Source organism: Nerophis ophidion, linkage group LG29, assembly GCF_033978795.1.
Source record: "Nerophis ophidion isolate RoL-2023_Sa linkage group LG29, RoL_Noph_v1.0, whole genome shotgun sequence".
Classification (NCBI taxonomy): domain Eukaryota; kingdom Metazoa; phylum Chordata; class Actinopteri; order Syngnathiformes; family Syngnathidae; genus Nerophis; species Nerophis ophidion.
In genome coordinates this window covers 23928366-23940737 of record NC_084639.1, presented here as the reverse complement: position 1 = coordinate 23940737, position 12372 = coordinate 23928366, and the positions used below count along the sequence as shown (strand labels likewise).

Here is a 12372-nt window from a genome sequence, read left to right as displayed (position 1 = left end):
ATTTCTGGTTTACGGCCACAAAAGAAGAAGTACATTGTCAACCGGCAATACCTGCAGTGAGCAAACTCGTCCAAAAGATGGCGCCATAACATAATCAATAGCACATAATTTCTGTCCTCTGCTTGGGTTTGATGCCCTACAAACAAGGTCCACTTTGCAAAATGAGCAAGGTATTCATGTTTCTAACGGGAATAAGAGGAAATATCCTCACAAATTACATCTTATCGCTGGAGATGTTTTTGCGAGTGACCCACTTCCGGCCAAAAAAACAGCAGTGATATTAATAATTAGAACAATGCATTTTATTTGTAATAAAAACACTTTAAATTGAGCAAACAACCTCTAAGGGCTACAGTTTATTAAATAATAATAATGATTAAAATAGAATACAAATAAATACAATTAAAAACTACAACTAGCACGCACATATCTAAAAAAATGCTTCTTTTTTTTTAAAGAACGGTTTTTAAGCCTTTTTTAAAGGCATCCACAGTCTGTGGTGCCCTCAGGTGGTCAGGGGGCGTTCCATGGACTGGGAACGGCGGAGCATTCTCCCATTGTTTGTAGCTTTGCCCTCGGAGGTTGGAGGAGGTCAGTCTGTCCGGAGTGGAGGTGTCGTGTGGTTTTTCGACAAATATTATTGTCATTGACTAATTTTATTGTCGTCGACTAATCGCTGCATGTCTAAAACTACAGTATAGCTCAGGGGTCGGCGACCTAAAATGTTAAAAAAGCCATATTGGACCGTGTTTAATATTTTGTTAAAAATTAGTCTGTGATTCCTTTCCAGTTGGACTTTCTGCTTGTCGGTTATAGAACTCACTCCCGCTACCCAGCAGAGCCCCGTCAGTGTGCATCACAGATGCAGCCGGTGGGTATTGACGGACTACGTGTCGCGGCGCATGCGCAATCCTGCGTGTCCTCTGCTGCAAGCTCCGCTGGAAGTGCGCCGGGATACGCGCCTGCTCACGCTTGCAAGGCTGCAGGCAGTCACCAACCCGCGCACCTGGGTCTGATGAAGAAAGACATCATAAAGACCAGCGTACCCGAAGATCCAGTGCAGGAACGTAGTTAACTCTTCGTAGTAAGCATCCTGTCTCTGGCTTCCTTCTTGCGTATTTGCTCTCTTTCTCTGTGCCATCCCTGTGCCCGTGTCTTATGTCCTCTGTGTTCCCTGCAGTGTTCCCCTTGTTTCCCATGATCGAGCTATGTGCCTCGACTGCCTCCCTCGATCCTCGACCCCTGCTTGGACACGGACCTCGTCGCTTCTCTCCAGCCCCGGACCTCTTGCTTGCCCACGGTCTGCCTTCTCGCCTTGCTCCTTTGGTCTGACGAAGGATTCATCCATCACACTCTTACAACAAACTCTGGTAACATTTACATTGTTAGTTCTACACATCATCTTGCACCATTCACTTTTAGTAGCATACACATCCTACCACTTCATCAGCTTCAGGTTCAATAAACCTATTGAAATGATTCCTACACACTACGGACCACAAGAGTCGTTCCGTAGCGGCACAGATCTACAGCCTTTATGCATTCAGCGGGAATCCTGCTGTACTTGGGACCATATGAGGACTGCTGGTACAATAACATGTATGTACTGTACTTCAAAGGACCATTTACATGTGTGTTTTGCCATTGGTAAATAAATAAAAAATCTCATTTATGAATATGTTTGTCACAGGGGGAAAGCATAGCGTTTTTGGCGTGACCCCGGATGCAGAGACGAGAGGCGGCGTGCAGGTGAAAAAATATTTTAATAATGACGAATAAGGTAGTACCAGTATGGAAGAAACCAAGGTCCAAAATGCAGAAAAAAACAAACACTGTGGCTATCCAAAAAAAATATGACATCTAAATATCACCCGTGCAAAGCCTGAAGCTAATAAAATAACCCAAAGCAATGTTATGATGCTAGAAAGCTAAAAGACAACCTGAGAAAAACAATGTGTTTGTGTAAATGAATTTATGGAACAAAAGTTAACTAAATCTGATGTCTGGATTCGTGTTGTCCCGATACCGGTACCAAAATGTTTTAGATAATTTTTGGTACATTTTGGTACTTTAGTGAAAAAAGTACCAAAAAGGGGACTTTTCGGTACTTTTCTTAAAAAAGGGGAGCACAAAAAATGTCATTTTTGGCTTTATTTTAACAGAAAAATCTTAGGGTACATTAAACATATGTTTATTATTGCAAGTTTGTCCTTAAATAAAATAGTGAACATACTAGACAACTTGTCTTTTACTAGTAAGTAAACAAACAAAGGCTCCTAATTAGTCTGCTGACATATGCAGTAACATATTGTGTCATTTATACACCTATTATTTTGTCAACATTATTAAAGACAAGCAGTAGAAAATGAATTATTAATCTACTTGTTCATGTACTGTTAATATTTGCTTACCTTCTCTTTTAACATGTTCTATCTACACTTCTGTTAAAATGTAATAATCACTTATTCTTCTCTCGTTTGAAACTTTAGATTAGTTTTGGATGATACCTCAAATTTGGGTATCAATTCGATACCAAGTACATACAGGATCATACATTGGTCATATTTAAAGTCCTCATGTGTCCAAGGACATATTTCCTGACTTTATAAACATAATATATGTATATATATTTTTTAAAATGAAATAAGATGTTTTGATGCCAAAAAATATCAACGTAAACATTGTAGTACTTGGTATCATTACATTGTATTGTACGTTTAGATCCACCAATGGTGTTTGTTTACATTGAGACGCCGGTGAGCTACGGTGTGTAGTGAAGCATGTTTAGCTATTCCTCGTCCTGCAGTGATAATAATACTTGTAAGAAACGTACTTTATTTGTCGCCATGGAGACCGGGATTAGTGATTTAGAAGTAGCTAAAATACTGCAGACTGGAACTCGACTTTAGCCACTAACTAGCTAGCCATGTTTTAAAGCACCTCTTTCTGAGGGCGATTCAGTGTTATAACTTCACCATTATCGCTAGTTTTTAAGCCAAAATGCGTCCGTTCTCCCTTTACTGTCTACACACTGTGTCTGCTTGTAAGTACTCTGTGATTGTGCGCTGCCGAACATGCTCCTCTGCTCGTAAAACCAGCAATGACACGACAACGGAGGGGCAGAGGGGTTGTGTACCGGTACTTTTCAGAGGCGGTATAGTACCGAATATGATTAATTAATATCGCAGTACTATATATATATATATATATATATATATATATATATATATATATATATATATAATATATAATATATGTATAGCCCATATTCATTGCACACTAATTGACTGAAAGAGCGCGCACTTGCCTGTGATGATGTCACATTATTGATGGGAAAATGCATTTTTGCATTTGCCTGCGCGGCTAGGGGAACCCCGAGAGTAACAAGCGGTAGAAAATTGATTAGACAGGACAGATAACATTTTTAAAAAAAAATAAAAAAAATAAAAAAAATCGATGTTTTACTTTGTTCCCGCTGGGTTGAGTTTTTGTTTGCTCTGATGTGGGATCTGAGCCGTGGATGTTGTTGTGGCTTCTGCAGCCCTTTGAGACATTTGTGATTAAGGGCTATATAAGTAAACTTTGATTGATTGATCAATTGATTGATTGATTGTTTTCTGTTTTACAGACACAGTTTCGAAACAATTAAGGTATGTAATGAAACATTTACAAATTATTTCTGTGCAAATAACTAATTTCACAACATATATTTGCAGTCCGGTGCGGCTAATGTACGGATTAGTTTTTTTTTTTTTTCCCAGAAATGTCATGTCTGTTCATGTTTTTTAGTTATGTTCTGTTTTGCTTAAGACTCCTTTGTTTCTAGCTTTTGCACTTCCTTGTTTGTCTTATTACCATGCCGACTCATTAGTTTTCACCTTGTCCTCATGTCACGCCACTATCCTGATGTCTCACATCTGTTTTCACTAATCGCCACAGTATTATTTAAGCCTGTCTGTTTCTGTTGTTCATTCTAGCAACATCACCCCCTTCTCACGTCTACCACCTGCTACGCACCTTTCAATGATCCATGTCCCGTTCTCATTTTGTTCCAAGTAAGTTTTTCTCATTATTCACTCCACAGTGCACGTGTTTTGTTTCGTGTTTATAGTTAATTGCCTTTGTGCTAGTCTTTTGTTTGTTCCTGTTTTTAGTTATAATGTAAATAAAAAATAAGTGCCTTCATTCACACCTAACTCGTGCCAACTTTCCTTTGCCTCGGGAAAACAATCCAAGTCCAAGTCGTGAAAAAATGTTGTGGGTGCTACTTATACACGGGTGCGCTCTATAGTCCAGAAAATACGGCATTTTTATCTATTCTGTACTTTAGAGTGGCCGTGGCAGCAACTTGAGGGTTCTATGTTCGAGCCCCGCTTCCTGCCATCCTAGCCACTGCCGTTGTGTCCTTGGGCAAGACACTTTACCCACCTGCTACCAGTGCCACCCACACTGCTTTAAATGGAACTTAGATATTGGGTTTCACTATGTAAAAGTGCTTTTGAGTCACTAGAGAAAAGCGCTATATAAATATATTTCACTTCACCCTGCCAATTCGATTGCGGTAGTTGACAACGGCACAAGTCTGCATTATCTGTATCACTGGATGAATGATCAACAACAACGAGGCACACAAAGGCTTCCAATGTGGCCACCGGCAATGCATTGTGGGAAATGTAGTAAAAAACCCTCTATACGCCGTGAAAGAGGTTGTCCATTTTGCAAGAAAAGAAAATTAGCTCGCGAGCTTTCAGTTTTCACAATTGGGGCGGTTTTCGCACGGTTGGTAGAGTGGCCATGCCAGCAGCTTGAGGGTTGCAGGTTCGATCCCTGCTTCCTGCCATCCTCGTCACTGTCGTTGTGTCCTTGGGCAAGACACTTTACCCACCTGCTCCCTGTGCCACACACACTGCTTTAAATGTAACTTAGATATTGGGTTTCACTATGTAAAAGCGCTTTTGAGTCACTAGAGAAAAGCGCTATATAAATATATTTCACTTCACCCTGCCAATTCGATTGCGGTAGTTGACAACGGCACACGTTGTCTGCATTATCTGTATCACTGGATGAATGATTAACAACAACGAGTGTGTTACACAAAAAGCCTTCCAATGTGGCCACCGGCAATGCATTGTGGGAAATGTAGTAAAATCCCTCTATACGCCGTGAAAGAGGTTGTCCATTTTGCAAGAAAAGAAAACTAGCTCGCGAGCTTTCAGTTTTCACAATTGGGGCGGTTTTAGCTCTGTTGTTAGAGAGGCCGTGCCAGCGGCTTGAGGGTTCCCGGTTCGATCCCCGCTTCCTGCCATCCTCGTCACTGTCGTTGTGTCCTTGGGCAAGACACTTTACCCACCTGCTACCAGTGCCACCCACACTGGTTTAAATGGAACTTAGATATTGGGTTTCACTATGTAAAAGCGCTTTTGAGCCACTTGAGAAAAGCGCTATATAAATATATTTCACTTCACCCTGCCAATTCGATTGCGGTAGTTGACAACGGCACACGTCTGCATTATCTGTATCACTGAATGAATGATTAACAACAATGAGTGTGTTACACAAAAAGCCTTCCAATGTGGCCACCGGCAATGCATTGTGGGAAATGTAGTAAAATCCCTCTATACGCCGTGAAAGAGGTTGTCCATTTTGCAAGAAAAGAAAACTAGCTCGCGAGCTTTCAGTTTTCACAATTGGGGCGGTTTTAGCTCGGTTGTTAGAGAGGCCGTGCCAGCAGCTTGAGGGTTCCCGGTTCGATCCCCGCTTCGTGCCATCCTCGTCAGTGCCGTTGTGTCCTTGGGCAAGACACTTTACCCACCTGCTCCCAGTGCCACCCACACTGCTTTAAATGGAACTTAGATATTGGGTTTCACTATGTAAAAGCGCTTTTGAGTCATTAGAGAAAAGCGCTATATAAATATAATTCACTTCAAAGTCAAACACAGTATGTACTTTCCTGACATTTTTTTGGACACTTTTGCTGTCATGTAACAAACAAAAAACAAAAACCTCCTGCCTTAAAAAAACAACAACACCGCACTTGCTGTTCCAAACAAACGTTTATAGCGACACATACGTCGACGCTTTGAAGGCTTTGACAGCTGTCACTTCCCGCTACCTTGAACGTGCGGGCGGGATCGTCGTCAGGTTTGATCCGCTGGCTGACAACCTCAGCGCCGATGTGACGAACCACCGCCACGACGACAACAAACAGGTCATTGTGGCACATTTGCCACCCAGCTTTGAGATGAACCCGCAGCACCCGTGTCTCCCCGTCGCTCATTAGAGGCCCTCAAGACTCCTTTTTGTTTCACAATTTTGTTGTTTCTGCAGCTGTTGGACGGGAAATGAGATGACAAACACGTTTTAGTTCAAACAATAGCAAGTTTTGGTTTGTCGGGTGACAAACATTCTGCTATTTTGCCTATGGGAGGAATATTGCACAATGATCCTTTAGATTAGATAGCATGCTTTAATAAAGTTATATTGTACATAATTGATGTGAACATTGTTGACAACCCCTAAATGAAATGTAAAAATTAGGTTTTATTTCAATGTAACTAAGGAAAAGCACTACTTTGACAAGTGGAGTTTATCCAAAAAGTTACTTGCCGTATTTTTCCGACTTTTGAGTGCATTGGGATATAAGCCACACCCACACAATTTATGAAGGAAAACATATTTTTCTATATATTAACTGCGGATATATACATTGTCAAATGAGTTATTTACAAAGAATGATCCTGTAAATGTTTATTTACATACCTTAATTGTTTCCAAATGATGTCTGTAACAAGGCAGTAAAATGGCGAAAATGAAACAAAACAGAAGCCACGAGCTGCGGAAGTTAGCTCTCCAATCAGTTAAACAGACTTAATTACTCCACGTTGACGGTTTGGCGATTTTACTGAGGAATTTGTGAAACTGAAACAATAAAAAAAAACTGCCATTGTAAGTTAACAATACTGACACAGACACTCGTAAACATGTTAGCATATTAGCTAATAGCTATTTAGCTTTTCTTGAAGAAAAAATGCCCTATGCTCGTGTTGTTTTGGGCTGTATGAATCGTTCAAAGATGTTCATTTCCGGGAATAAGTTGTGTGACGGAATACAAGAAATATACTGTACATAATTGATGTGAACATTGTTGACAACCCCTAAATGAAATGTAACAAGTTTAGTTCAATGTAACTAAGGAAAAGCACTACTTTGACAAGTGGAGTTTATCCAAAAAGTTACTTGCCGTATTTTTCCGACTTTTGAGTGTATTGGGATATAAGCCACACCCACACAATTTATAAAGGAAAACATATTTTTGTATATATTAGCTGCGGATATATACATTGTTAAATGAGTTATTTACAAAGAATGATCCTGTAAATGTGTATTTACATACCTTAATTGTTTCCAAATGATGTCTGTAACAAGGCAGTAAAATGGCTAAAATGAAACAAAGCAGAAGCCACGAGCTGCGGAAGTTAGCTCTCCAATCAGTTAAACAGACTTAATTACTCCAAGTTGACGTTTTGGCGATTTTACTGAGGAATTTGTGAAACTGAAACAATAAAAAAAAACTGCCATTGTAAGTTAATAATACTGACACAGACACTCGTATACATGTTAGCATATTAGCTAATAGCTATTTAGCTTTTCTTGAAGAAAAAATGCCCTATGCTCGTGTTGTTTTGGGCTGTATGAATCTTTCAAAGGTGTTCATTTCCGGGAATAAGTCGTATGACGGAATACATGAAATATACTGTACATAACTGATGTAAACATTGTTGACAACCCCTAAATGAAATGTAACAAGTTTATTTCAATGTAACTAAGGAAAAGCACTACGTTGACAAGTGGAGTTTATCCAAAAAGTTACTTGCCGTATTTTTCCGACTTTTGAGTGCATTGGGATATAAGCCACACCCACACAATTTATGAAGGAAAACATATTTTTCTATATATTAGCTGCGTATATATTCATTGTTAAATTAGTTATTTACAAAGAATGATCCTGTAAATATTTATTTACATACCTTAATTGTTTCCAAATGATGTCTGTAACAAGGCAGTAAAATGGCTAAAATGAAACAAAACAGAAGCCACGTGCCGTGGAAGTTAGCTCTCCAATCAGTTAAACAGACTTAATTACTCCACGTTGACGTTTTGGCGATTTTACTGAGGAATTTGTGAAACTGAAACAGTACAAAAAAATTGCCATTGTAAGTTAATATTACTGACACAGACACTCATAAACATGTTAGCATATTAGCTAATAGCTATTCAGCTTTTCTTGAAGAAAAAATGCCCTATGCTCGTGTTGTTTTCGGCTATATGAATCGTTCAAAGATGTTCATTTCCGGGAATAAGTTGTGTGACGGAATACAAGAAATATACTGTACATAATTGATGTGAACATTGTTGACAACCCCTAAATGAAATGTAACAAGTTTATTTCAATGTAACTAAGGAAAAGCACTACTTTGACAAGTGGAGTTTATCCAAAAAGTTACTTGCCGTATTTTTCCGACTTTTGAGTGCATTGGGATATAAGCCACACCCACACAATTTATGAAGGAAAACATATTTTTCTATATATTAGCTGCGGATATATACATTTTCAAATGAGTTATTTACAAAGAATGACCCTGTAAATGTTTATTTACATACCTTAATTGTTTCCAAATGATGTCTGTAACAAGGCAGTAAAATGGCTAAAATGAAACAAAACAGAAGCCACGAGCTGCGGAAGTTAGCTCTCCAATCAGTTAAACAGACTTAATTACTCCACGTTGACGTTTTGGCGATTTTACTGAGGAATTTGTGAAACTGAAACAGTACAAAAAATTGCCATTGCAAGTTAATAATACTGACACAGACTCTCGTAAACATGTTAGCATATTAGCTAATAGCTATTCAGCTTTTCTTGAAGAAAAAATGCCCTATGCTTGTGTTGTTTTCCACTGTACGAACTGTTCAAAGGTGTTCATTTCCGGGAATAAGTCGTGTGACGGAATACAAGAAATATACTGTACATAATTGATGTGTTAATTATTGACAAATGAAATGTAACCAGTGGAATAAAACCTAATGTAACTACGTAAAAGCACTACTTTGACAAGTGCAGATTATCCAAAAAGTTACTTTCCATATTTTTCGGACTATTGAGTGCACATAGGCCACACCCACAAAATGTTTCAAGAAAAATATATTTCCATATATTAGCCGCACCGGACTGTTAGCTGCAGATATATACATTGTTAAATGAGTTATTTACAAAGAATGGTCCTGTAAATGTTTATTTACATACCTTAATTGTTTCCAAACGATGTCTGTAACAAGGTAGTAAAACGGCTAAAATCAAACAAAACAGAAGCCACTAGCTGCGGAAGCTAGCTCTCCAATCAGCTAAACAGACTCAATTACTCCACGATGACGTTTTGGTGCATTTATGGAGGAATTTGTGAAACTGAAACAATACAAAAAGAATGCCATTGTACGTTAATAATACTAACATAGACACTCGTAAATGTGTTAGCATAATAGCTAATGGCTATTTAGCTTTTCTTGAAGAGAGAATGCCCTATGCTTGTGGTTTTTTCCGGCTGTACGAATCGTTCAACAGTGTTCATTTTTGGGATGAAGTCACTTGACGAAATACAAGAAATATACTGTACATAATTAATGTGATCATTTAAAAAAAATGAAATGTAACCAATGGAATAAAACTTAATGTAACTGAGTAAAAGCACTACTTTGACGATTGCCGTTTATCGGACTATTGAGTGCATTGGGATATAAGCCACACCCACACAATTTATGAAGAAAAAACATATTTTTCCATATATTAGCCGCACCGGACTGTTAGCTGCAGATATATACATTGTTAAATTAGTTATTTACAAAGAATGATCTTGTAAATGGTTATTTACATACCTTAATTGTTTCCAAACAATGTCCGTAACAAGGCAGTTAAATGGCTAAAATCAAACAAAACAGAAGCCACTAGCTGCGGAAGCTAGCTCTCCAATCAGCTTAACAGACTCAATTACTCCAAGTTAACGTTTTGGTGAATATACTGAGGAATTTGTAAAACTAAAACAGTACAAAAAAATGCCATTGTAAGTGAACATATACTCGTAAACTCAATAATGTGCTAACTCGTAAACGTGTTAGGATATCAGCTAATGCTAACGACGCTAGCTTCATTAAATTATGATAGCACGTACAAATATGCACAAAAACACTCCTACAGACATCACACATTAGTAAGTATTAACCCTTTTAGTTATATTGTAAAACTTACAAACAATGCTTGGAGAGATAAATGAAAAATCCTTTCAAGCAAAAATGCAAAAATGCTATTTCCGGTTTACGGCATCAAAACAGGAAGTACATTTTCAAACCGGCAATACCAGCTATGAGCAAACTCGTCCAAAAGATGGCGCCATAGCGCAAACAATTACACACCATTTCAGTCATCTGCTTGAGTTTAATGCAAACAATTGAACATAAAACATTGTGGGTGTTTAGCAAAAACTAAATCCATTAATTAACTGCTCCGTGTTCAAAAAGTTAGCGACTTCTAGTTCGGAATTTACTGTGAGTAAATATAGCGGAGTAAATACATCGCGTTACTACACACCTTTCGGTAAAAGGGATTTTTAATTGAATTTTGCATAGTTTTCTGCATATAAAACAGAAAAATATATTTTCTATGACGTGCGTGTGACAGTCGCTTGCTGTCGTGTGGGTTCCCAGGACCATCAAGGAAGGACATTTTGCTCTTGCAGGTTTGACTCTAGTTTATTTTTCAATAAACAAGCTTTAGTGTAGGTCGGATCGCTTTGCAGCTGCTCCTTTCCGCTGATCGCTCACGGTCCGCTCTTTCAGTCGTCGTCCTCTTCTATGGTTCGCTCTCTGTCGCTCTTTGATCGCTCTTGCTCTCCAACTCCTTCCTTCTCGATCGCTCCTCCTCCTCCCCTTTTATACATCATCAGAAGAAATGTTAATAGTTTCCCGGTGTGTGAGCCACGCACCTGAATTAGATTGCGGCGGTGTCGCTCCCTTCACGCCGCGCCTCTCCACTCCGCCGCATCCTCCGCCTCCTTGCCGCCATCTTGGGCAGGGCTGCAGCGTGCCCTGCCCCGCCGTCGGCTAGTTGGCTCCGCCTCTCCACATGTCTTTTTGTGTTTATTGTTGTCTGGAATGTATTTGTTCATCCATCCATCCGTTTTCTACCGCTTATTCCCTTTTGGGATCGCGGGCGGTGCTGGTGCCTATCTCAGCTACAATCGGGCGGAAGGCGGGGTACACCCTGGACAAGTCGCCATCTCATCGCAGGGCCAACACAGATAGACAGACAACATTCACATTGATTGGCAATTTAGTGTTGCCAATCAACCTATCCCCAGGTGCATGTCTTTGGAGGTGGGAGGGGCCTATCCCCAGGTGCATGTCTTTGGAGGTGGGAGGGGGCTACCCCCAGGTGCATGTCTTTGGAGGTGGGAGGGGCCTATCCCCAGGTGCATCTCTTTGGAGGTGGGAGGGGCCTATCCCCAGGTGCATGTCTTTGGAGGTGGGAGGGGCCTACCCCCAGGTGCATGTCTTTGGAGGTGGGAGGGGCCTATCCCCAGGTGCATGTCTTTGGAGGTGGGAGGGGCCTATCCCCATGTGCATGTCTTTGGAGGTGGGAGGGGCCTATCCCCAGGTGCATGTCTTTGGAAGTGGGAGGGGCCTATCCCCAGGTGCATCTCTTTGGAGGTGGGAGGGGCCTATCCCCAGGTGCATGTCTTTGGAGGTGGGAGGGGCCTATCCCCAGGTGCATGTCTTTGGAGGTGGGAGGGGCCTATCCCCAGGTGCATGTCTTTGGAGGTGGGAGGGGCCTATCCCCATGTGCATGTCTTTGGAGGTGGGAGGAGCCTATCCCCAGGTGCATGTCTTTGGAAGTGGGAAGAAGCCGGAGTACCCGGAGGGAACCCACGCATTCACGCCTTCAACATGCAAACTCCACACAGAAAGATCCCGAGCCTGGATTTGAACCCAGTACTGCAGGAACTTTGTATTGTGAGGCAGACGCACTAACCCCTCTCCCACCGTGAAGCCCTGTATTTATTCAATTTGCATGATTTTTTTTTTTACAGCGAAAAAAAAAATCCTCCGGTGTTTGTCCGACCTTTTCGAATTGATCACTGTGGAAAACCGAGGCACCGCTTTATGAACGTGGCTAAACGAGTAATTTGATTTAAATTCCTGTGATCCAAAACAAATGACTCAGGGCCACACGTGCAAAGCATATGAAGATTGCTGTGATGTTTTAAAAGGATTTCGTGCTATTTATGATGGACTCGATCTTCAATAAACAGTAATTATTTGATCTGC

General features: G+C 40.3%; 1 long non-coding RNA gene across 1 annotated transcript in view; it reads left to right on the top strand.

Moving 5' to 3' along the window:
• The first annotated feature begins 550 nt into the window (after window positions 1–550).
• The window catches only part of LOC133546094 (uncharacterized), a 27269-nt gene continuing 15447 nt past the window's right edge, over window positions 551–12372 (top strand). The window contains exons 1-5 of the long non-coding RNA XR_009804983.1: window positions 551–1084; window positions 1181–1599; window positions 1691–1749; window positions 3629–3650; window positions 3978–4055. This is a non-coding gene — a long non-coding RNA (uncharacterized LOC133546094). The remainder of the gene's footprint in view (window positions 1085–1180; window positions 1600–1690; window positions 1750–3628; window positions 3651–3977; window positions 4056–12372) is intronic.